The sequence below is a fragment of the Scophthalmus maximus genome, chromosome 15 (assembly GCF_022379125.1).
Source record: "Scophthalmus maximus strain ysfricsl-2021 chromosome 15, ASM2237912v1, whole genome shotgun sequence".
Lineage (NCBI taxonomy): Eukaryota > Metazoa > Chordata > Actinopteri > Pleuronectiformes > Scophthalmidae > Scophthalmus > Scophthalmus maximus.
The window spans coordinates 18266331-18291482 of NC_061529.1; the positions used below are offsets into that span (position 1 = coordinate 18266331).

Here is a 25152-nt window from a genome sequence, read left to right on the forward strand (position 1 = left end):
ATCTGCCCTTGAGGTCTCCCGCTCACAATGGGACGATGAAAATGAAAAAGCTGCACAGTGACGGTGCTTCAGAAGCTGTGTGGCTACGTGCAGTCTTTTCGAGAATAGTCTAGACGGATAAAAACTTTTACACTCCATTGTACATGAGCATTACAAGCTGAAGGCCTTCCATAGTATTGCCTGTCTGTAGACAAGCAATGACCAAACTAAAATGGCAGCTGCCTGTAAGTGTAAAGGGTTGCAGCTTGAATTCAATTCCTTTGTCTCAGCTCCTGTTCAACCTCCTGAACATCTGTGCTTAAGGCCCATAGTGCCTTGAGCTGACTTGATTGATTTTGGTACCATTAAATCTGAATGTAAAACTGATTAACTGAAAAAAAAAAAAAGATGACCTAAAATGGAGCAAGAATCCCATATACTGTACAACAAACTAAATAAATGCATATCTGTGGAGGACTGTATTTCCAGAGCTTCTCGCGTTCACATTAAACTTCAAAAGCGGAACTTTTCAGAAACCTTTGACAGGATCACTGAGCCAAAAGTAGCTGAGGGGAGAGGACCTTTATTCTAAAGAGTCATAATTCAGTGAGAGGACTGATCTATGATATGCTTGCTTTCTATTGTGAGCATTAATCTCTTGGGATACGATTCTCGGATTGCAAGTGTTGGGCATCTCTTTAAAAATAGTTTGAAACAGCTGCCCTGAAAAAGAAAATTTAATTAACCAAATCTGAAAGTTAATTCCATACACAGCTATGCATTGGCTCAATGACTCATACATCCGTAGAGAAAATGGTGTGAAAATTGATTTGGGACATAATTGTACCATCCTTTGGAAGAAGTGATATTAAAACACAAGCATGCTAGGAGTTCCTTAAGGCTGCACAGCAGTCATCAGGATACAGCCGTTTGGGACCATAAACGTCTCCACCAAAATTCCCTCAGTATGAATGAATTTTGGTTACGAATGCTTATGTATTTACAAGTCCTTTTGTGTTGTTTTAACTGAAGGCGTTGGTGAAGGCGGGCACTATGAGAATGGTATGTCAATATCTGGGTTCTTCTAACATGGGATTTCTGATTTAGGCCTAGGTATTAAAATGTAACTAAGCTAGCCTTTCATGTCGAGCAGACACTGTGGATGTAGCTCAAACTCTCCCGGTTTAACAGGGTGGTTTTGTAATGTTTCCTTTTAAAGGGAAATGTTTTCTTCTGTGAGTTGAAATTGTGAATGAATAAATACACCTCAAGTGTCAATAAGACAATTTTGTTCCATTTGTTTTGATTGGCTCTCTTGTGTGACATTTGTTTTAGTGCTGATTGAATCTTTGAGCACATGAATTTCAATTTGTTTTAGTGATGATTGAATCTTTGAGCACAAGAATTTCTATCGGATTATGCAAACTTCTATTCCCTGACTTGCAGAAAACAGTGGACAAATTGCATAGAGGAGTGTGATTGTTTCAGCTTGTCCTCGCATATTTAATCAATTAAAGCAACTTTTATGCAAATCTTGCAGAACAAGATAAAGAAAATATGGAGCTAAAAATAAAGTTGGCCCAGTCACGAACTGCTCAGTTGAGGAACTGCAACCAGAACAGAAAAAAAGAGAACAGATACTAAGTCCCTCTACTGCTGCAGATATTTTTGATGCTGCAGCCTTCGTACATTGCTGGAATGTTTTTCAGAAATCTCGATGAAAAGAATCGATTTAGACTTTGTCAAGGCACACGAATGAGTACACCTTTCAGAAGAATGCAACACGTGTGAAAAGAAAATGGAATATCCTGATTTGTTTTTCTATGCCAAGATGAGCACTGGGCGAAAACACCTGAGGTCTGCGCCTCGCGAAAAGCGAACACATGGAAACCTTTCTGGCTCTGCCGATGTAATGTCTGAGATTCTTTTGAACGCCGTTCACTGCGAACTGACAGAGAGAGCCAGAGGAGACACAGCAAGTCACAGTCTGACTGATACAGAAGCCCGATTCATTCATTCCCGAGACAAAAGTTCTGGAGGTGATTAACTACAAGTTAAACATTTAACTGCATCGAGCGTCCAAGCTGGAACACCCTTTTTGAGTGTGGGGGAAATATTGTTTGGCTGTGGAATCAGTCAGAAGAATATAGTCTGTCATTATAATATGAAACCTAATTTAAGTTTGGATAAGCAGGTGAGGTCTAATGAAGGTTGCTTCAAAATGGTAACGCTCATAAGAGACTGTCCTTTCCAGCCAGGACTTAAATTTTTCCTCTTATATTTGAAAAATATATATTGTTATTCTTCCATATTTTTGTTCCTCGTCGACCGTTTGTTCCCCATCCCCAAAGGAAATGAAAAACAAAACAAAAACGGGTCGCTCTTTTGTTTACGCGGTTGGCAGACTTGTCAGCTTCATTTCAAACTTTACTCTCTGGCTTCCGGCCCAAAAAGACAGATTTAAGGTAAAAAAAAACAAAAAACAAAGAGGCTACAGCTGCGGAGCGCATGCTGTCGCCTGTCAATCAGTGTCAGCTCAGCCAGGATTTCATAAGGAGGGTGAAGGCATTCTTCACAAGAAAGCAAGTTTCAGTCATGGCACCTTTCCAGCTTGAATGTAGACTTTTGCTCATGATGCAACATCTGTGCCTGAAGTCAGTATCCAACGACTGCTCCTTGTACAAGCAGGTGATGTTAAAGTGATGCAAAGTGCACTAAAGTTATTACTTGCTCTGTGTGGGACAATACAAGATGTTTCTCAATAAACCTGCAACTACTGAAACATTGATCGGTTACCGAAGAGTGATGATGAAACATCTGCAACAATCATATACATTCTTCCGTGTATAGATTCTGACCTAGTTTATTATATCGTGATGGTAATCACAGTGACTGGGATTGTGTGAGTTTGAAGTGCACTCTGAACCGTACCTTTTTTTATTCATACCCAGGCTTCAGCCATGAAAGTTGCATGCCTGTAAGCTGACCCTTTCATTGTGATATCAAGCACTTTTCTGACGAACGCTTCCAGTCAGTTCAGAACTTCAGGAAGGAAAAGTCCTCACAGACAGATGATGTCAAAAAACTCAGGCCAGCGCTCATGAAAAAGTAAAATCGCTTTCAAAGAATAAGAGCAGGTTATGAGCTCCGCTCCTCATTAATGTGTAATGACCTGGTGTCAACTAGGCCGGGCGATTTCGTCAGCTGATGCAGAGCAATGACAGTGGTGGTGAAAGTTGCTAACTTGTCATATATTAAGTGTGAGTGTGTGTGAGTGTGTACATGTCTATGACAAATATTAGCCAATGAATCGAAATGAAAACATTTTCCTTTTTTCAGCCGGGCTCTAGTGTTAACTTGGCAAAACAGTGTGGCCCCGCCATTTATTTATTTTTTGGTACATGTATTCACAATCCACTGTGCTTTCTATTATTTATAACCTCCTACAATTAGTCTGCAGGAACTGGCAGAGGATTTGATGACACTACTCCGCTGTTGTTGTCAGGCAATCCACTACGCGGTATCCTGCTGACATGCTCAGGCCTCTCTTCCGGGGGAGGAGGAGTTCTGAGAGGCAGTCAGCAGGTCTGGTTCAAACACTATCTTTAGGTTTAAAATATGTGTGTGTATCAGGTTCTCAGGTTGACTTTCACACTGAGCCTCCTTCCTTTCCTCACATCCAAGACACGCAGCACACACAGCACGCACATCATCTGATGATGAATGTAAGCTTTTTTAGATTCAAGCCAATGACACAAACACCGGCTGCTTGTTAAAACCTCGGGAGGCGGCGGGGCGCATGCTCAGTTCCCTATGTGCACATTCACAACTAGGCCTCTATCTCAACAAAATAATGACACTCCAGACAATGTATTCTCCTATTCAGAAAAAAAAATGCAAAATCCATTTTTCACTCCTTTGCCTCAGACAGAAGAAAAAAAAAACTCGAGCAACAGTACAAACCATCGTCTTAACTTGAATGAAACAGCTATAATATCCGCTTTTTCTTTTGTTACCTTCAACTGATCAATGCCATGTGGTGTTCACATTATTTGTCTTTCCTGTCTTTTTTCAAATGAAATTTGTCTTCCTTAAGAGCCACAAAAGACATGATGCAACAGTTTCTGAGTTATAATCCTCTCATCGTGTACACTTATCTTTATGTGTAAAATTGGTGAAGTGAGCCTTCTTTTTTTTCCCCAAAAGCAACACAAAATTCATTTTTTTTTCCCTGCAAGATTTTGTGAAAATTCAATTTTCATTTTCTGGTGTTCCTTTCAGGGAATGATTGAGCTCTGGACCCTGCACCTACAGCATTTAGCTGCATATCATACAGTGCTGAATTACCTCATTTGAGAAGCTTTAGTGAAGTCTTCCCAGCTGCCACTGCCACTGCTTTTATGTACCTGTCAAAAAATTATTTAAAAAAAAAAAAAGGAAAACTAATTGATTCAATCACAGCTCCTGCTGATTGCAGCTGACACACTTTCTCCCAATTTTTCCTGGTCCAGACGGCCTGATTGAACATCAGGGCCTGTTGCTATTACTCAACCTGTCTGAAGACTGAGCACTGAACAATGTCAGTCGAAGCATGTTTGGGCGTCTCTCTCTCTCTCTCTCAAGACGTTTAGAATTTTGATTCGTACATCCCGGATCTGTGCAGACAACCTGCACTGAGGGGAAGAAATCGAACTCAGGCAAGCACCCAAGTCGGTCAAGCCTTGTTATCCAAGGGAAGGAAGAAAAAAAATCAATGCTCTCCCTTCTGAGTGGGCACGCTGCCCTGCACAGCATTCACACACGGCTGCAGTCTCACCAAGTAGTGGGGCCAGGCTGACTGACATTTAAAGAGTGCAGTTATCAGGGCTGTGTTTACTTTAGCTGGTAATCAGAGGTGATGGAGATAACTGTGAATGCTGCTGACATTTATTTCTTTCATTTCAGAAATCAGAAATATGTTCTTGGCACTATTACCGCAGCAGTGTCAACATCTTCGATGCAGGGTATTCGGGTTGGGCTTTTTCTGCTGTCGTGATTTCCAACCTACAATTGAATTAAGATGTTAATGATATTACCATGTAACCATAGGCAGCCTCACAGCAATGATTGTTGTCTGCAGTGAACCAGATCAGATTCATCTGCATAAATCAATCTCTGTGTGATCATCAGACTCACTTTTAAACAATTGTCGTTGGGTTTTTTTCTGTTCCCCTTCTTTAATAGAATCAATGGTATGGCGGGACTACGTGGCTGGGTTACTGTGGTTGGGAGGGGTCGAATCATATTTTTGTCAGCTTTTTTAATTGCACAACCCTCCATATGTTTTCACATCTTGAACACACACAAAAATAGCATGATGGGGTGGCAGTTACATTATTTTATGTGACTGATTGCAGTAACATGAACCTACCTGGAGAGGTTTCCTCATCAAAAAGATGTTGGCAGCATTTTCACTGCTGCTAAAGCTTTACACTATAAAGTTTACAAAGCTTTACACTGTAAAGTTTACAAAGCTTTACACTGTAAAGTTTACAAAGCTTTATACTGTAAAGTTTACAAAGCTTTCCAGTAGAAATATTGTTGAATTTCCAGCACTGAAACAATGGTGTGGTTGGCTGGTTACAGGAGATGTGGCAGACTCTGGTTGCTCAGCGCAATAGACATTGATTTGATTGGTCGATGTGAAACCAATCAAAAAACAACACAGATCATTTAAGCACATACTGCCAAATGAACAGATCCTAAAATGACTGGCACAACTAAGATGACTTTGTGTCTCTCCAGATATTCTCAATTGAGTGTTTAAATGTGCTTGAGTTTCATAGCCTATATGTTCTGCACTCTCCACCTACCTATAGCTAAAAGGAGAATCCTACTCCGGAAAAAAAAGAAATACGCTGTGCACAGAGGCTTGCGTGCCCCCTCCGGCATAAATGCAGGCATTTTCCCCTATAATCCGTTCCATCTGTCCAAACAGGACAAAGAGACCCACGCTTCGGGCGCCACTCTTGGAAGAGATCATTTGCTGAGCGCCTGCCAAAGGCCAACTGTAATCCACCTCCGTTTCCAAACTTCTCCATGACGTTCCACTGACACAAGAAATTTGAGCAAATTCTGCCCCTGTGAAAACACGTTCGCCAGCACAGCTCAACCTTTCTTTTTCAAACGGACGTTATCACAGTTATTATGAGGACCAGGCCTGTTCATCGTCTCTTTGAATTGACACCTACAAGACCCTGCTTGCACCAGCAGCTCAGACTAATTAGGAGGAAAAAATGCTTGCTGGTAATCTGCGATCTGTTGGCTAATGCTATGTTATGTTAACAGTCATTTATAATAATAAAGTTTCACACCCAGTGCTATAGTACGAATTCCTTATTTAATTTACAGGTATAGGGTGTTTCTTTCCCCTTCAAGAGCTATAAATATATCACCGCCAGTGTGAACTGCAGCTTACAAAGTATACTTTTTGATTAGAAGTGTAACCTTTAAATTGCCTTTCATATTTCTTTTTTTTTACGCCCCCTTACAAACACTTTATGCTACTAAATAAACATAATGAAACACTTGCAACTCGATCTAAAAGGTCATCCTGACCATTCATAAATGCCAGGGGCATTAAGCACGTTGACGGGTGTCAGAGCAGCCGCCGGGGGGGAGTCGCTGAAAGAATGGGACCACTGAGATAGCTGGACATCAGCCTTGTCCGAAGCCAAACTACCACAGCTATCAATTCAGGGCTGGCCACAAAGATGCTGTGTGCACTGGGGTCCCGGTCTGGGATTAGCCGGCACTATGCAATGTTTATTAGTCGGCAACAGCTCTCTTTGCAATCTCGTCAGGGCCGAGAGACAGAGAGGAGGAGGGAGCGGCAGTTGCCGGCTGTAATGCTGCCTGTGCCACGAGGAAGAACGTCCGCTGCCTCACCGCTAGCCATCTTCAACAGCGATGCTGCTCGAGTCTGCCCACTGTACCCTGAGTGAGATTCGGCCTTATGAGTCCGTTGTGGCTTCTGAATAACACAGGTCTTTGAGGAGAAAGCTCTTCTAATGGCTTTATCACCGCAAGGAAGCATTCCATAAAAAGTGATGGAGGCTGTAATTTTCTCCAGCAGAGAAACTGCGGCTGAAAAATATGACTCAGATGGTGGTGAACAGTAAGCACATTTATGTAAACACATTGACTCTATTCGTGTATGACCATTTAACGTTTGTAATAGTTCTCTCCCGCTACATTTCAAAAAGCCCCAGTAGGTATCAGTGGTCCTGATGAGGGAGGGGTTATATGGGCTCTGTCCCCATCCAGATGTCATCCTGCTGGTCCAGGGATTGAACCGGCTCACTTCTCTAGCTCAGTTAGAGGACTCATTTTATATGATAATTTTTTATAAATGAGGATGTGTTTTTTTTTTTTATTAAACCCCCCCAACACAATATGTTCTATTATTTTATAGTGGTGCACAGGAGGATAGGCAATATTCTAATAGTCCTTCTTTCGAAGTAAAATTGATTTGCAATTATCGTTTTGCCCTGAATATATAACAGTATTATGAATGGTGGGGGTTGTATTTCATTCAGTGACAAGCAAATTATCTATTCACAACAACAAATAGCCATTTAAAATAGAGAGAGTGCTAGTGTACCACCAGCTCCCACAGTTTTATTAGGAGTTGTTTTTTAGCTGTAATATTGCTAGGCTCACAGATTTCTTCACATCCTCTTATAGTGAGTCACGGTGAGTCCGAGTTAGTCGACCCAAGTGTTTCGGAAGGGACACAGGGTGTTGGATTGCAATAAAGACTAGGCACTCCGAAGAGTTTGCTTCAGACTATGATAGTTACATTCAAAGCAACAGAAGCTGAGATATCCTTGATGTTTTGTACCTGGGATCGGTCAAACATCCAAAAACACACTTCCCATGATGCCACCATCTTTTAACCAGCCTTTCTTAGGCTGCTAAAAGCAAACGTCTTTGTTCAGTCGTCCCCGCCATTTTGCCAAGCAGGCTTTTTTGTCACAGAACATCTTCACAACTCCTCCTAGTCTTTCTTTGAGCACCTCCGAGCGTTTAACGTGCAGAAGTGTGCTCCAGGTTGTGTGTACATCCTGACGTCACTGAGCATAATGGAGCACACTTCTGACCACAACAACTTGGACACTTTAAAGCTCAGATATACAACGCCTCATTGTGTGCATTTGTTTTTTCCGACTCGAAGAAGCCAGTCACAAGAAAACACGATCCACTCTTACCGGTGGATACACGTCGCATATGACCATGACCATAGAGTGACCTGGTGATCAAAATCCTCGTTAAGTTCTGATTTAATCAGATTGCACGGCTGCATAGGAGAAATATGGCTGTGCCAGCTTCAGGTGACAGTAACCCGATGTGTTACATCCACCTTGCTCGGGTTGAGTCTCACTGGGGTGTATTTGAAAAATCTGCAAACGGACGAAAACAGATGCTACTCCTGTGACTACAGAGGAACTTTTACTCCTCAGTCGCTCTGCTTCTGAGGTAACTTCGCTCACGCCCTGACGACACTTCACTGTCGGATGACCGACCACAGGCTTCACCGACTGGGATTGGCACCCGACTAAGCCTTGGAGTCGACGAGTAGTTGATTGCCACAGGGCCGCACCGCGCAGGCAAAAGCATGCAGGCGAAAAACAAATTGTTCGCCTAAAAACGAGTCGCATGATAGATGGAAGAGGAACGCTGAGTGACGGGGTGCTGAGTCCCTGTCGATGAGACAGCTATTGTTGCTTGCAAGAGAAGCGGCGATTCATTCAAGCGGAAGAATGGAGCAACAGTTTCTGGCATAATTTGCCTTTCACTGAAGCTGAATCGTGCCGACAAAGCGGAGCTCAGCTCGGATCTGGCAGGGTTATTGTGCACTGGTCATATACCGCAGGGACGTTCATGGACCTAGTCTTTTTTTGGGAGGGGGACGTTGCTGAGTTGCCCCCACCGACACTGCCCCGTCCGCAGCAACTATTTTTCTCTTTATCTCACTGTCACTGGCCGGGCACTTTTACATAGACACTCTCTCACGCTTGGCCGCGTACCTGTCTGATGTGACAGCATCAATCAATTAAGTTCTGAACATCTGACTGAATTGTCAACTTTTGTCCGTCGCGGCAAAAAGTCCCGTACGACAGCTGAACACGTTAGAGTAGCGTGCGGAATTTTCATGCACATGATGCTGACAGTGGCCTGACACAACGATTCCTAGCGGAAGTCCAGGAGAATGGAACAAATAGAAAATGTATAATGGATTCTTTTGAACATGTTTCCCGGCCTAATTGTCCCATATTTCGCAATAGCTATTAGAAGTATTTCACTTCATCACCAGGCTCCGCTACGCTGTCTGAACCGGAGCTTTTGGGGGGTTAGCCCACAAACATAATGTTAAAGATGAAAAATTGATTCACTGGCGCACTTCCAACCTCAAAAAGCTGCTTCTGAGACAACTTATTCTCGAGATGACATTTCCCTCCCTTCTTGCTCGTGTGTATATAGCAGCTGAACCACCGTACCCAGCGTACAGTCATTCTCACACAATGAGCACTTGGTATTTTTCAGTGACATTATCGTTTCCCTAATCTCTCTCTCTCTCTGTTGGAACAACATCTTTACTGGTTCTTCCACTGGATGGTAAATGATTGAAATAAACACTGATGCACACACAAAATGGAATAAACATCTTTAAAATGACTCAAAATGATTGCCTTCGTTAAAATATCTTAGGACGCCCCAAGTTAGCATATCAGTCATGCCACGTTTGGCACCATTGGGCAGCAAAATGACTGCGTATTTAATTCATCAAGGGAAAACTAGACAGTGAGACGGGAGGAGGAAAAGGGAGAGCAACTGAGGCGGACTTCCCTGTCAGTCATTAAATGCAGCCCACGGAGAGCCGTATATTAGCTGACAGCTATAGTGGAGAGTAGAGCGACTGCTATATAATGTGCATGATGGTCACGTTAATGACAGTAGCAGTCAGATTACAACTGTAATGGTAGCGGGATTGGCTGAAAAATTCTTAAAAATAAATATGCGGTTTGCATAAAACCCTGATTGATAGCCAGAACATAGTTGCAGGTCATTTAATCTTATATTGTATGTTTGTTTTTTTCAGTGTTTGAGTTAAGTATGTAAATCCATTAGTTTTACACATCGAAGTCTGTTCCCAGGTAAAAGGGAGCGTGAATATGTGACCAGAGCTGTGTAAAGTCTCATAGGGCCCGTTCTCACCTGGCAATGTCATCCGACCTGAGTGATCAGATCACGAGTGGACAGCTCTCAGTGCGTCTGTTCTCACCTGGCAGCAGAATGTGTCTCCACATGCGCCCTCAGTGACCACTTGTGATCTGAGTTCACTAACCCGCTCTCTGTAAATCAACACGTACATCATTTCCAGTTTGCAAAAGGACCAAATGTGTTGTTGTTTTTTAACCGGCGGGAGCAAGCAGTGCCCCTCCCGTGCCTGGTCTGCCAGAAATAAGAGAAGAAGAAGAATTTGAAGTAGTAGAAGAAGAAGAAATCAAAACAATACAGACTCTATTCCTTGGCGTGTTCATGTAATGTCATGTAACCCTAACCCTAACCCTCAACTTGGGCTAAAGACTTAGACTGTATTTAAAAAATTGACGTAGTAACCTGGTCCAAAAAAAAGGCTATGCGAAAGTGCTTGGCGCCTGTATTCTAGAGAATACAGTCTAGTCCGTGAGAAAATGACCCTACTTCTAACTAGATATATAAGGTCAGTAAACATTCTCCTGAGGACTTTATGGTCTCAATCGCTATTTTCAAGTCTTTTCCAATACAGCATGATGTTCATTTTGTAAATTGTGGTCTCATCTAGGGCAAAACAGACGAAAAGGCACCGTTGCGAGGATACAGTGTAATTGACAGCGTGTTCGTCCAATCGTTGCACGGTTGCGGGTTTAGGTGGCTGCACAGTGGTCTCATTCAGACCCAAACCCCAATTCTAAGCCCGGCAAAAAAACAAATTGGATGGCACTGGTCAAAATGCTTAACTCGAGGCTTCAGAACGGCAGTTCACAAAGCAAAAGGTGACATCGCGGTGGGTTGCCATTTTGCTTAAGTCTGGAAAGTTAATAAATAAATAAATACATCCGGGGGTGTAGAGTAAGAAAGAAGTGAGCTTGCCAAGGCTGCTAGACTACAAGGATATGTGTGCCATTGATAGAATGAGGCAAAAATATAGCTTATGGTCTTGTGTCAGGTTTGAGTAAAAAGTTCCACCTCAGTCCACACCAGCTGAGGAGTGATCTGTAAGTGTACTTCATTAAACTAATGGGCACCATATTGTAAAAAAAACCCAACACAGCAAGAACCTCAGACAACAGATACTGACCTTGTGTGGTCAAAACATGTCAGCACTTTAAAATGCTGGACTCCGCAGTTAAATTGTCGGATTAAAAGACGAGTAAATGCTCGTCGATTTTTAAATATTCATAAGATAACTGTGTGTTAAAACAATTAGTTTACATTATCTTCTCCATCAGTGTGCGCGTTTCATCGTGCCTCCATTCAGCGCCCACTTTATACCGGCTGCAAATCGAGGCTTTGTTGCCACTGTTGACATCTAAAAGACAGCCTGCTGTGGGATTATACGGGCTCAATGCCTGCGGCTATGTCGCTTTTTCTTTTTTTTGCTTCACCAGCAAAAAGGAAAAAATAATACCAAAATATTGTTACTTTGTTTGTGTTTGTTTTTTCTGGCACACAGCATCTGTTTGGGGCTAAAGTCGACGTCTCAATTCACAATAACAATTCACAGCCATCACTGCATACTGTGGATACTGGCTGAGACAGATCACAACCGCCGCTTCATCAGATGGGATTAACCCGTCAGCACTCACTACGCCACATATTCAGCTGTGGCACCGGATGATTTCGGATCCGGGTTTTTAACAGTATCAGTGGGACCTGCTGTTTTGTGCTGGAATTTGCCGATGCACAAAATGATTGTCGGGGGGGCCCACGGCGCGGCACTTTTAGGCTCTCACCTAATTTTCCTATTTTTGGCCCTTTTCCCTGCATCCCGGGATATGCTTGCCAGCAGCTTATTACAAATTACTAATTACAGCACAATTACACCACTTTGTGCAATCATGTGGAATACGTGCCATGCAGTGCAACAAATCTTGGTTACTGTTAAAGGGAGGAATGCCAACTAAATGACTGTATTCAAGCTAGAGCAACAACATGCACTTCAGCATCATTTTGCTTTACAACTGCTTAGGGACAGGACTCTATGAAACATAATTCACCAGGGCACAACAAGAATTCACTTTGTTCACAAACCAAAGGCTAAAGATAGCATGGCTATTTAATAGGCATCGTTCTTTTTACATATTTTCCCACAGCGGCTTCTCTCCACAACTCTGAAATTCCTCGATCAGTACGTCTTGGACACTCAAACTACAGGCGTCACGTTTGGTTTACGTGTATACAGTACTCGCAGCGGCTCAACGTGCGATATTGTGGTTATAAATAAATGCACCATCAGCTAATTACATAACTGGTCTCATTGCTGTGAACCAGCTGAGCCAATCACAGTGAAGCATGACAACGACTGGCACGGCCCACTCAAACAGAGCTTCTCCGAGAGACTGTAGTGTTGTCACGAGCACGCAGCACCATCAATCTGCAGCCAAAGGCAGATTGTGTTATTCAGTCATTTGATGACAATAGAACTAAATGACAAAACCGATCAATTTGTTGGAGCTGCTTATATAAGACGGCATTAATCCATTTTAATCATATGATTCCCTTGGTACAAATTATTATATTACTATACATACTAATCACTATCGTAACGGTTTTAGTATACACGGATACAAACATAATTTGGCAATAATAATTTTTACCACACAATTTATTATATATAATAATATTATATATTTTGGGAGTCCATCAATCCATGGACTTCACCCTCTGGGAACAGTAATGTCGGTCATATATTTAATGGTTATTAACAGTTAACAGTCAGTATCAAGACTTGGTGAATCATCCTCAGAGGACAACGAATGTCAGACCAAGATATTTTAACTTGGCTAAAGTGATGGACCAAACAACTCACACTGCCACAGTTGCTTGTAGTATGAACACCCCATTTCAGAACATACAGACTGAGGGTTTTGAACTCAACTTCAACCAGAGCCAAAAAATAAAGCATCACTGATTTGTTTGTGTTATACAGAGTTATACAGTGAAAAAAAAAATTCACTCATTCCTCAGCTGAATGCCTTGGAAAGTTTGATGTTCAAAAGCAGCGTCGAGGGAATACTGCGTGGATGCTTTTTTGCTCTTCCTGCCAAAGAGATGTAAACTGGCTGCCGCGCAGCAAGGACAGCGCTTTTGCAAAGAACCCATCAACAGAGCAATCATTGTGGAGGACCCAAAAGGAGCACGGTGAGATTAAAAAGACCTGCTATCAATTTATCAAAGACCCTGCTGAGTGGGAACTTCAACTTTAAGGAAAAATCAGGAAGGTTTTCTGCCTAATGACCGCGATTTATAACGGATCATGTGCAACTGTGAGACGGAAATCTTGAGAGCCAATTATAATGAGCAATTAAAGTTGTGCCATTGTGAATTTAGCTTGTTGATGGTGTGAGCAATCCTGAACCAAAATATGCTGTCATCTCCAGGTACTTCCAGCCAAAAGTACAAAAAAAAAAGATACGGTACGGCTCAAGGACATGGCACAGCATTTGTCAAATGGGGTGTAAGGTTTATTCAGAAAGGATCAAACTAAGACTGGATCCTAACATGCCCCCAACCATCAAAGCGTTGACCCATTGCCATGGTAATTGACGCAAAAATCTGTATTATTGTTTTATAAGCATTACCAGAAAAAAAATAGCCCATGATGTACAAGATATGAATCCAACATCATTAAAGTATGTATCAACATCAGTAATTATTAATTCTTAGACAACAACATTTCTATTTTACTGATCAAAGCTCTAATCTGACTTTTCCAGCAATTACACTGGAACAGTGACATGTGACCACGTGAGACACATCAACGCTTGAGAGATGGGGAGATGAGTCGAGCATCTGGAATCATGACCCAGAAGTCAAGTGCCAGATACCGTATATGCCGGAGGAAAAATGGCAGATCGCAGATCTACAACGTAGGAGCTAAGCAGCATAGCTGATGTTCGTGCGACCTGCGATCTAACAAAGTATGAGGCTGAAGGTCGATTCGCTCCTCTTTACCGGGACTGCCCTGACTCGATGCGAGCAGAATAGCTCACCTACTGTTGAGCTTATACTTTGTCATCGTCTACCGTCGCCTATGCGACGTGGCAATTGACCTGTTGGACCCGGTTTGGGTGACTCACAGTCGTAACATAACATTTCATGAATAATAAGCGGAAACAGATTTCTTTTTGGCCACAGAAGCTTCATCGAGACTTGTTCAAGTCCTGTCTGCCAAGAAACAGTCTCATTGCTTCTGTCTTGTGTTTTTTTTTTTCTCTGCTATTACTTTATTTTGCTCAGGGGCTTAGGGAGATAAGCTTTCCCAACCCCTCTCTAAATTACGGCCTCTTCACAGTGGCGACATCCTCGGCAAAGCCTGAATGTTATCACTCCACAGCGGCATGAGAAGCTCTCCATTTTAGATCTCTGAAGCTAAACAGTTTTTTGTGGCTAACCTCAGGGCCCACCGCACATCAGCGAGTGAGAGGAGCCGGCGTAACAGAGCTGCCGTCACGCTCTCTGTGATAACTTCAGCAATGGCTGATTCTCACACCACAGTGCGGGGAAAAGTGTTGGCTGGTAAAATGTGTGCGAGTGTATGTTTAGAGAGTGATCAGTGTTGTGTTGTTGTAATGTACGCCAGTGAAATGCTGCGGGCGTGAATGTGTGTCGCTTTCAAATGTGTGATTTTGTGTAAAGAAATGCAACTGTAACTTTAAGTGTTCCCTCAGTGCTTTCCATTCACTTGAATGGGAAAGTGATGGTGTGTGTGTGTGTGTGTGTGTGTATTACATGTACAGTGTTACTAGACCCTATTGCTGTGGTCCTAGCTTTACAGTAGCAACAATTCTCAACATAATGATTGGAACGTGTCGAAACTACAATTATACTGTAATTAAATTGGACATCTGTGTCACTTTTACTTCTCCACCAAATAAACCCGGTTTCAATGTAGATGCCTGGATATCTCTCGCTATGGCAACTGCTTTAATATGAGGTAGATTTCTAGTCATGAGTTCAGAAGTAATAAGAGAATGGGAACTACTGGAAATCTTTGTAGAACTCTTTAATTAAAAATGAAATAATTAAATAATTTTGAACTTACATGATACCATTTTGCCCATAGGCTTGAATTGCATTATTGCTTTTTTTTTAATTCATGAAAAAAAAAAACATCAGACTACAGAATCTAGATTGGAATGGGGATCTGTGACGTTTTTGACCAATATCCAAAAAGGAATTACGTCAAAAACAGTGGATCGGATCGGTCCCAAGTCTAGCCGTAACCAATAATCTGTGTCCTGTATAAGCCCTGACCACTGCTAGCTGGCATGCTGAGATGAAGTTTTCCTTGAAGTGTGTGTGATCTGGAGAGCAGTGCACTATGGGAAGGGACCGGACACACATAATGACAATATAGTATTATGTATATCAAACATTCCAGAAAGTAACATCTATTTATCAATTCCAGGGGAATGATGGATTATTCAGACATGCTGTTATATCTTTGCAAATTGAATAGCAATTTCAGTAATTCCATTGATTTGTATTTGTCACTCTTTCCCGTAAAAGTATATTTTTGTCCATTTTGGCACTTAAAACTGCCGACTGCCCTTTGCTCTCATTCTGCCGTCAGTACTGAATGCTCTGTGAGAAGCAGAAGCCTGGGCTCTGAGGCTTTTAAAAATGTTTGTTGTTTGTTGAAATACAGTGTGGCTGAGTGGGCTGGAACTGCTGACTATGATGAATGAACTCACCGTTAAATGATGGGGGCCATTGTATTCAAAAGTGCAACAACAACCACGGCAATAGAGAATTCTTGTGGGAGACAAGAACAGGGTCACAGTGAAATTGAATGCTAGCGTTCGGCGCTCACAAGCCTATTGAATTTAGAAATCAAAGGACAAAGAAAAGCAAACATAAAGGGGGGAAATTTAGTCTTTGTAATCTGACTCACAGTACAGTTTTTCCTGATGTATTTAAAGTGCTTATTTGTGATAGTAACTAGAGTTTGACTCATTGCCTCAGACACACTGTCGGCCATACTGGTCCAGTAATTATTGGCCCAGAAAATGTCTTCCCAAGGACTGTTCTCAAGTTTCACATCCGTAGCTTTAGACATCCGTCCCCACGTTCATATTGGTCAGTCAGCAGAGGCAGCGCAATGTCCCGACTAGTGTTTCACAAAGGAAAGGGAGCCATCGCCTATGTAAACTAACCACGGTTCTCTCTGGAGCGCCACCATGGCCCTTCCCTCAGCATCTGCAGCTCACTTTGATACACTCTCGAGTCAAGTGCGCTCCTGCTGGGACTGACATGCCAGCACAATTGAGGCTAAATATAGCCAAGGCAGGTGAACTAACACCAGCCGTAATGCTTCTTTGTAAAACATTAAGCTGCTACTCAAAGAAAAAGGACCAGAGAGAGTGTATCGTCTTAATTTCTCTTCTTATTACTGAGCGTAATAAGTCTTTTGAGGGCTCACTCTTATGAATCCCGCCTAACTGTGGAATGATACTTTTAAATTAGGAGAGCTCATGAACCTCTTGATATCAATCGCCTGTAATAGAAAATGAATGGAAGACCTGATTAGACTGACAATATTTTAAAGGGGCTACATGTAGGTTTTCTGTGCCACCAAACCTTTTTTGTTTTTTCTTGAAAGGAGCACGCGGTAGTGACGGTTGTTTACCAAGAGTGTCAGTCATCATTGCCTTTTCTCACCCTCTCATAGTGATGCAACATCTGGGTAGACTGGACGCCACACCGACTTGCTGTCAGAAAGAGGGCTAGCTGGTTAGCATGCTAACATCAGTGAAAGCAAAGAGATAATAGAAAAAGAAGCACAACAAATATTGAACATGGATGTTGCTTTAAACTCCTGAAGACAGCTCTCAGCGAGTAAAGGAAAGGAAATTAATTTCAGCTAGAAAATTAAGATTAATCTTCATCCTCTGGGCGCCAGTGATATCTGTACCAGTGCCATGGGAATCCATTCAATCATTTTTTTGGGGGGGATATTTAAGTCTGGAAAGAGGCGGACAAATGGACAGACCAGCATTGCACAGTTCATGCTATTGGCTTAACTACAAATATGGTTTGACTTTGGCTTATCTTCAATCAGCAATGCAGTGATGTAAAAGATCCTTAAAAATCCTTTTTCAGTCAAAATGTATTAGAAGAATCATACAATTTAAAAAAAAAATTGTATGAATATAAACTGCACCCCTAAACTTAAACCTCAAACATGAATGATAAAGTGTTAACCTCAAGATGCAATGACCTCAGATGTGGTTTCATGAATATTTGGTTCATTCTGAAGGGATTTACCAGACAGTGACCCCTAAGGACAAAGCACTCAAGAGATCAATACCAATATCTATCAACAAATGCAGGAATCTCTCTCTGCCTGCCTGGACCCAAGAAACTGCAGTGTTGACTATGAAGATTTTGCGATCAAAGGTTCTCAAGAAAAACGAATGCACAGAACATAAAATAGTCTATGAATGCACAACCAACCAAATGCGCTGCACTGTGAGTTCATAATGGATGACCAGCGTTTGACTGACCACATGGAAGCAAAGCGAGGTGTGCTTAGGACCAACACTTTCATCTTCCAATTGGAAAGTGGACGGCAATAAAACTCCAGCAGCAACAAACGAGACTGCGTAGAGTGGGAAGCTGTTCAGGTAATGCTCTGGGAAAAAGCTGCGAGCTGGATTAACACAGGCCAGGCAATCAGCGGCCACCGACAGGCCCATTTTGAACAGGCACTGCACTAGTACATACAAATGGGGAAAACACGTGACAAGAATTACGTTACAAGAAGTGTGCTGTCACATGTCAATTCATTTCCCACCTGCACACGGATGCACGAAAAATACCCATACTCATTGCCACTGTATTACCATGCAACAGCAAATCAATTTTGAAACCAAAAAATTCTGTGGGCACATAATGTGTATTTCTCTACAGACCCAAGGATACAAATCTCAATGATTTTACGGAACCAGGAGGTCCATTCCTCCCGAGCTCAGCCCTGGCAGCTGATTTCTCTAAACCCTGCCTGAAGTGTCTCATATGCTGCACTCCGGCAGCTGGGCCGCAGTCACCAGGCATGAATGCAAACAAAAGGACCGACTCAATGACAACAGCAGCGATGATTAATTTCTGTGGGGATAATATCTCCCCCCAATGCACAGCACTTTGAGGTGAAGAAGCACATGAGACGAACTCCCTGCAGCTGCGCTCTGTTCCTTAGAAGAGTTCTACTGTATTACAACAGATCAGACGCATCCGACTGGCTGCATGTCGGCTCCTCCCAGCTTCTGTTTTTGGATTCATTTGTTTAGTGCGACCGGCGTGTTCAGCTGGCGAAGGTGAGTGAATGAAACTGTAAGGGCTATATTTCTGAAAAGAGAGCTGTTTTTTTTATACAGCCGACTTGGAGATGAGGGGCTAAAGTTAGGTTCCATTTAATTTTTCAACTACAGTTGCCTTCCATCTAAGCCATTCCAACAGGAACCGTTCCCTTTTCTATTATTTCTGCGCGGGTTTCAGTAGAAGAGGCACTCCCATTCACATTCACTTCCAACCCCCCCACCCCCACCCCTCATAATTTCCCCTTGCAAAACAACGACTTTCTAACATTCTCCGGCAGCCTTCTGAGGGATGTCGGAGCTTCTCCCCAAGGTAAAACTGGCCTACTTCTGAGTGCATCCTCAGCATCCATATGTCGTATCCGTAAATTGCATTTGCCTTCAATTGCAGGTTATCTTATCTGTCAAAGCAGGTCTATCAATTTCCACTGAGCCGTCTCGACCGAAGGCATTAACCCACCAGCGTCATTCTGGCATTAAGCACTGACAGACACTGCTGGTGTTATCAACATGTCAGATGAGCACTGTTGACAGTGTTCTGTTGTGGCTGTTAGTAATGAGAGACTACAGGCCTGAAAAACACTGAAAACAAATAGAATTAAAATGATTTGAACACGTCCTGCTCCCGTTGTTCTCGGGCTACGATAGCATTATCTAGTTTACAAAGGACAATTGAGCCTTGATGGCCGGCCCCCAAAGCACTGAGTCCTTCATTTCCTATAAGGCAACGCAGAGCGCCGTTCATTGGACCCCCCTGAGCAGGGTAAATCCTTATGTCTTTCGACCTCCACGAATCTCATGGAACGCAGACTTGGAAAGCGCCCTCCAGACCTACAGACGACACGAAAGCACTGTTCTCACAGACTGGGCAGCAGTGCTCACAATGAGTAAACTACACTTGATGTGTTTTCTTACTTTGGTTCTTGCAATGAGCGGATGTGCTCCTGCAAGAACGCACTGTTCTTTTAAAGCTGCAGCGGGTGTGGTTCCTTCACATGGGAGACTTTGTGTTTGTGCTTGTCTCGTTGGCGTGAAGTAGGCGGGTTCCCGTTCGAAAAATGCAATGTCACATGCTTGTACCAATTAGGATTACAAACAAAATCTGATGACAATTTTTGCAGGCGTGTTGTTTGGTTACCGACAATCGAATCTGATCAAAACCATACAGCTTTTTACACTTAGGTCATAGTTGACAGGCTAGAGAGAGACGGGAAACAAGGGCGGCGAGAATCTGAGGTGTATGACATGCAGCAAGGGTCAACTCTACAATAGCTAGCTCATTGTTAAAGACTTCTGAGTATGGATCAAGTCAAATTTTCACTCTATTTTGCTCCGTTTTTGGTCTCAACCAGCCACTGAGTGAACTGTCTGCATCGTAAGTTGCTCGATGTGATGTGCTCACCAACTGAGTGATGTGATTGTGATTTTTTTAGGTGATAATTCTCTGTAGGCTCATCACTATGAGTGAACCCTTTCACAGTGTTTTTTTTCAATTGATTTTCATTAGACCAACAATCATAAAGGCCTAAATAAACTGTGTAGAGATCAAATATTTGGACAACATGGATTTAAAAAGTAGGTGTATTGTTGCTGTGTGGGACATGTGCAATGCAGTGACTGAAAAAAAATCCCTGCCTTTATGCATCTGTTGGGGGTTTTGGTCTGCCTATACTTTCAGTGTATGGGTCGAAAGTGAGGGTGACTGAAATAAATGACAGTGGCCGTGGCAGTTAATATTCTTGTGCTCAAGTGCACTTGTTGGTGAGTCATTTTGCGTCAGGATGAGTCTGTTTCGATCTCTTCAAAAAAAAAAAAGTGTTGACTCTTCAGTGATCTCAGGCTCTGCTGTCGTCGGTCCCGCACGTAGTGATCGTAAGGGAGAACGACAACCCCGTGAATGCCAGTTAAGACCACACAGTGGGAGTGACAATGTCGCCTGTGCCGCGGGCCTGAACTTCTCCGCGCTGTCCGTGGTGCTGAATTGTCCTCGCGGATCCGGCGACTGCCTCCGTCCTCCGGACTCGGATTTCTTGTTGCCGCGCTCCGGGTGCCATGATAGCACTTGTAATCCACAAGAGGGTGGTGATTAGAGTGGGTGGTGGCGTTACATGCCGCGGTGCCTCATGGCGGACATCGATTCCCTAACCAGACGCGCGCGCGCGCACCTATATGTTCTCGGGACACGAAGGGACCGCGAGTTTCATGAACATAATCGGCACACATGGAACATGTGATATAATCATTTCGCTCTCTTTCGCGCGCGCGCGCGCACACACACACACGCGCGAGCGCGCGCACATAAGCAGTCCTTCGTGCAACTTAACGGGAGTTTGATAAACGTCTCAGCCCTCTGTAATCCCGGGGGGACATTTTGGAAAGACTAGGCCAATATGTCCCCTCTTTTCTCTGCGTCTTTCACACACACTCTCTCTCTCTCTCTCACACAGACACACACACACACACACACAGATACGACAACACACGCGTCTGCAGACCCATAACACGCGCGCGCTCATGCACGCTCGGGATTAGTATGCGTCGAACACAACTATCCAACCTTTCAGCGGGTTTTTTCTTCTTCTTGTATTTTCCGCGCGACGCGGCGCAGCGACCTTCCTTGCATTTGTGAACACGTGAAACATTAAGATTACTAAACATAAACAAAAAAACAGCAAAAAAAAGCACGTCAACGTTGCATGTTACTTTCTTCCTGTGGATACCTGGAATAGTCCAGGAGTGTGAGCCGCCCCGTTCGGCCATCAACACACTGCCTCCCATTGTGGCCAATTCTAATCCAGAGCTTGTGAAGCCGGATATACGCCAACAAAAAATGCATTTGAATCCAAGTCGGTGCCACTGGACATGTTGCAGCAAAAAGCCCAGCGGGGGGTGAACTGTAACCCGAGCAACCACCACATTTAAACTATAAGAACTGCACGTCTCATCTCCGAGGAGTGCGTGGCATGTCACAGGTCTCGCACGCATCGCGCGGTCAAAGGTTGTGTCTTACCTTCAGAGACGGACACGTATCCATTGTGTACCACCGCGGAGCTCTGCGCAGTACGTTCTGTTTCCCCGGTTCGAGGCGACTGCCGCTCCCTTCTCCCAGGCATCCACTAATTCCAGGAGACGAAGTGCAAAAGCAGCTGCCGCATATCGCCTCTCTTGTCTCGCACTTCTTGTCCTCGACAACCCCCCACCACCCCCCCTGCGCTTCTTACCGAGGAACCACACAGCGACGACGCTCTTCACAACAGATCTGTCGCTTGCCCCCTTCAAGTAAAAATAACTCAGGTTCTCTGCTGCGCGCCGTATTTCCAGGGCGGATTTCCACTTGGAGAGTGTCGCTACATGGCACAGGCGCTTTGCCGTGTATTCTGCCCGCGGTGCGGCAGCACAAACATGTCCCGTCGAATTGCGTTGCTTCTCCCTGGCTCCTGCTCGAAGACGAGGGGTGAGAGAAGAAGAAGAAAAAATAAAGAGTACATCCAAAGTTTTTTTGTTTTTTTTTGGTGGTTGTTTGGGTTTTGTTTGTCCAGGGGCGAGCAAGTGGAGAACACGCCGGGCGCAAATTCTCTGCGCTAGACGGACCGCGGCGGAGCGACGGATATAAACAAAGTCTGAAAGGAACGCATCGCAGAGGCACCAGGCAGGGGAGGGGAGGGGGCAGGAGCAGGCGGGTCCGCCACGGCGACGGCGCCTTTTACGCAAACAGACGCACGGGCAATTATTCCGGCGATGATTACGCACAAAGAGCCGCTTTGGCACGGCTTCCCCGGTGTGTGCCGGGTTGTCCGCAGGAGCTTAAGGAGCGACCACGGATTAGTGTGTTCTTAGAGGTGTGTTTAGCGTTCAGGGCAACCAAGTAGCCTATCAGCGCCGCGGCCAGTCTGGCACTTGCATCGTGTGTCAGTGCTCTGGAAATTAGAGCAAGTTGTCGTGTGCGGCCACTCCCCCCCCTCCTCCCAACTGTGCGCGGAGCTCCTCTGTCAGGACCCCGACTTGAGCTGCTGCCTGCATGCGTCGCGTTTGACCTTCAGAAATCAGAGAGGGTTCAACTCCTCTTTAGTGGGTTTCACAGGAAGGAGCTCGGCTCCTGAGCAGTGAATGAATGTAGATCAACCCAGGGGCCAACTGCTGTTTGCTCAAGTGTAGTTCCTCAGTCACTGAACCGAGGACTGGGTCAGTCAGGGGCAGACTGGTCATCAGTGTTTCACAGTGGTGGAGTCACCAAGTGCATTTACGCAAGGACTGTTCAAAGTACCACAACATTACAGAGGTTAATATTATTTCTATTCCACAACATTTATCCATCACATATACAGCCATATGGTTATATGGCTGTATATGGTTATATGGCTGTATAGGTAGCCATATGGTTCCTTTTCAGATTAGGATTTTACACACTTCAGAAAACGTGATTACTGCCCAAAAGTATTATATCATATAATATAATACTACAATATAATACACTGTCATGTGTATCTTTTTTATTTTTACTCCGAGTAACACTTCATGCTATACTGTTGCTTCTATATTTTTATATAGGTCACGTTTTGAATGGACTTTGCTTAAAAAAACTTTTTAGGGCAGATAAGTGGTGTGATACTGTATCCTAACTGTTGTCAGGTTGTGACACTTTTAAACAAACTATCTTCAACCACTTATAACTACGAGTTGAAACCAGTTCAACCAAAAAGTGTTTGTTTTAAACTGTTTTATAAAATTACGCAATACATTTAAATTGCCTATGTTCCACAAGAAAATATAGGGGTAATATCTGCATGGTTGAACAGTCGCTTTGGACAAAAATCGACATACATTAATATATACATTTATTTTTTACACCGCAAATTTAATTCTGCTTCCCTATCTTCAGAAGCCCGGGCTGGAGGACCGCGGCGTGTTGGATATCAGTAGCTCATGATACCTCCTATTGGTCAGAAATAGGACACTGAGGACACGTCGCCAGTGCCTATTTTTAAGGGTTTTAACAGTCAGAGGAAGTTCACACTTTGTAATGAGCTAGACACATCATTAGTATTTAAGGGATTTATCATTTCTGCAACTGCATTCTATCCCGGGCCCTGTGGAACAAAGAGCCTTGAAATATTAAGATAGTCATGTGGGAGGATACAATTGACAGAAAGTTAAATGTAACAAATGAACATGTACTGTACAAGTGTGAAGAAAAACACGCAGGATTTTCAGAGACTGCATGACCAGGTTACAAGAACTGATATAAGGAAGCTGGAGTTTCTGGACTCACACTTTCTTAATGACATGTCCCTTATTAACTCAGAGTTGGCCCTTAGGTACCTCACAACTGATACCTACAGTCATTGGTCACCATTTTTGGCCTCTCGGTTAAAGTTGTGCAGCACACATAGGTGTTACTACAGTATGCAGAGATGCATCATTACTTCATGCTTATATTTTCGACATCACCTCCCATGTTTGTGTGCCCTTAGGGGGGAGCTGTGGCTACGGGCGTATAGACAGTCGTCCACCAAGCCGAAGGTCAAGTTTCCCCTTCGTCCGTATGCAGATGAGTCCTCGGGCAAGACACTTGACCCTAACATTGTCAATATGAATATGTATGGGTGTGTCAGAAATATCACAGTGAATGTTTGTGAATGGGTGAATGTGACTTGTCCTGTGAAGCGCTTAGAGTGGTCAATAAGACTAGAAAAGCTCTATATAACAGGCCATTCACCGTATGTCATTCTGCCAAAATGTACAGAGTTTAATCATCATTTTCAGACCACATGCAGTGATACATCCATACCTCACATTAGTCACGAACGTACCTATAGACAGCTATGATTTTCAGATTTGATCTTTACCCTATAAGACGATGCCCGGCGATTCACTCCAAGCATTAATTAGATTTCCCGTCAACCGAAATCAGCAGAATTAACCAGATTGCTGAGTTCGTACACGTTACTCATTAAATGGAGTATCCTTAGTGACCTGATCATATTCGCCTGGTCAATACACCTCTCTACAGAAAGATGGTGTAAGAAGTTTTTCTTGTTTGCTTGTTTTTTGGTGGTTCTGATTCCCATTGATTCCCGTTAAAGTTAATACACTGGAGCTGCACATAAGACGTGATTTTCTTCCCTTGTTGTCGAGCGGAAAATGATCCTTGGCAGCTATCTGGTAGCTGCTGCACCTTGTAGGTGGAGTGGAAGTCCCTCCCTTTTTTTTCTTCCCTTCCTTTGCTTCCCCTCTGCTTTTTATTGATGCAGACAGTGGGAGACACGGATGCTGTGCATCCCGTGCCCACTGTTTCATTGATTCGTGTCTGGATCATCTTTAAAATGACGTTTAAGCAACATGCAGAGGGTTGAAAATGTCTCATTATTCCAATTAGTTCAAATATCTCCAAAGGGAATATTACAGAGTTTCTAAAAAAGGAAAAATTATGTTTGGGCTTCATGATATTTAAACACTCCAAATGTTTATATAGATCACAACCATGGAGTGTTTCGGTGGGAAATCTCAGCACTGTGAAATCGAAAAGTTGTTTCATTCGTCCAGTTCAAGC

The 25152-nt window shown here is 43.3% G+C and overlaps 1 protein-coding gene across 1 annotated transcript in view; it reads right to left on the bottom strand.

Annotated features, from left to right (window-relative positions):
* LOC118286680 (leucine-rich repeat and fibronectin type-III domain-containing protein 2) overlaps nucleotides 1–22303 on the bottom strand; it is a 136411-nt gene extending 114108 nt beyond the window's left edge. The window contains exon 1 of the mRNA XM_035611314.2: nucleotides 21613–22303. The gene's annotated coding sequence lies outside the window, so the exon portion shown is untranslated. The remainder of the gene's footprint in view (nucleotides 1–21612) is intronic.
* Nucleotides 22304–25152: the final 2849 nt, after the last annotated feature.